The sequence below is a fragment of the Sinocyclocheilus rhinocerous genome, unplaced genomic scaffold (assembly GCF_001515625.1).
Source record: "Sinocyclocheilus rhinocerous isolate Xijiao unplaced genomic scaffold, SAMN03320098_v1.1 scaffold1063, whole genome shotgun sequence".
Lineage (NCBI taxonomy): Eukaryota > Metazoa > Chordata > Actinopteri > Cypriniformes > Cyprinidae > Sinocyclocheilus > Sinocyclocheilus rhinocerous.
In genome coordinates this window covers 1,619,829-1,621,562 of record NW_015625586.1, presented here as the reverse complement: position 1 = coordinate 1,621,562, position 1,734 = coordinate 1,619,829, and the positions used below count along the sequence as shown (strand labels likewise).

The 1,734-nt window shown below is 40.8% G+C and overlaps 1 protein-coding gene across 2 annotated transcripts in view; it reads left to right on the top strand.

The window, feature by feature from the left end:
- The first annotated feature begins 307 nt into the window (after positions 1-307).
- The window catches only part of LOC107754841 (speckle-type POZ protein-like), a 96,437-nt gene continuing 95,010 nt past the window's right edge, over positions 308-1,734 (top strand). Inside the window, exon 1 of one of the 2 annotated variants that reach the window (XM_016571458.1) lies at positions 308-424. The gene's annotated coding sequence lies outside the window, so the exon portion shown is untranslated. The remainder of the gene's footprint in view (positions 425-1,734) is intronic. The other variant, XM_016571454.1, reaches the window with a different exon arrangement.

Genomic DNA, 1,734 nt, shown 5'->3' with positions numbered 1-1,734 from the left:
GTACACTGATATTTGTATACTTACTACATAAAGTATACTTAAAAATATACTTGAACTATACTTAAGTATACTTACTAAAATAAACTTGAGGTATACTACTTTTTGGTAAGGGTTGTCCTCCCATACAGCAAAAGAGTTTCTTTTTTCTTGTCTTCATCACCTGGCTACTGTTGTAAAATGTTGAGAGATTCAAACAAAAAGTAATAAAAAATAGAACAAAATAAAAAATAAAGCCTGCAAGTGACGTCGCTAGCGGAAGCGCAAGTGTCTGAGAGTGTGAGTGCGAGGCTGCAGCCAGACCCTTCTCGGTGTGACCGCTATTGCACAGCGCGCGCTCCCGTCCTCCGTCATTCATTTAACCCGGACGTGAAGCCGCTCCGTAGGAAAATATCAGATGCGGTAAAACAGCTTACCTTTAGAAAAGGTAAGTGTATAAACGTGAACACACCACAACACTCCAGCATAAGTCATATATTTCGGTTTTAGCTTTCAATTAGCTTCGTAGGAGTGAAAACAGCGCGTTTAGAGGATCTGTGTCGATTATATTTTAGCTTGTTTCAGGCTGTTGTGGTGCTAACTAGCTTAGCCTCTTGTTGCGCTTGCCAGCCTTTTTACTTTATGACTCTTATATAACTGCTATGTAACGTGATTTTAGTAAAGCATTTCTGTGTCTTGATAGTGGAACATTTTAATCTACGAATTACTGAGGGTTTGTAGTTAAATTAGTGATGTTTATGACCGCTGTCATGTTATAAATGAGCAGACTTGCTCTTCCACCTGCTTCAGAGTGTTGTTTACTTACTTTTTTTGCACTAACGTTAAATGTGTTTTGTACGGACATATGTGATGTTAAACGCCCGGTATGCTTTTGAAAGGTGTGTTTTTAGGGTAAGGTGCCCTGTCACATTCACTGCAGTACTCGAGTATTGTTGTAAATGCTTGTAAGTTGTTTTTGGGCAGAGGCCTGGGTATCAGTGACACAGGACTTGCGAAATACTGATCCCACATTGACTGTGAATGGAAGGATCGTACTGCGCATGCGCCATTTACACCTCCAGCATCCTGCCAGATAGCGGGCCGTCGTTATGCGCATGCGCAGTGCGGCGCTGCAGGGGCGCTCTTTGCCAGAAAATGAGCCGCGTTCATGATCGTGTTCACGCAGACGTTTTGAATGGGTTGCTGCACTGCAGAAATTAGGCACAGCTGACAAGTTTGGCTGCCTGGGGCTCGTGTGAAGCGGAACGGTGGCTGTGCCACTCATGGATTGGTTGTGGGGGTGGTTTCAGATCAGCTCTGGGTCCCCAGCTGGTAATTTATTCAGGAAAAATTTGATATTATGTTAAGTTTGTAGGAACACACTTCACTTTAACACATCAGAGCTGGAAAAACCCCTAGTGTTTTACACACACCTGTGACACAACTAATATGACTAAGAAATCTGCTCGGTACCACCAAAAACACCTGCTCTGTCACTTTGGGAGTGTAAATGTCCAGCACAGGTGGTGGTTGTCATTTTTGGAGTTTAATAGCTTTTAGTGCATGGCCATGTATGTTTACATTAAATATAAATATTGTGTTAAAGACACACTTCTGTTAAAAAGTTTAGGGTCAAGAAATGTAAACTTTTTTTCCAGCAAGGATGCATTAAATTAAGTCACTGTAAAGAAATGTGTGTGTGTGTGTGTGTGTGTATATATATATATATATATATATATATATATATATATATGTATG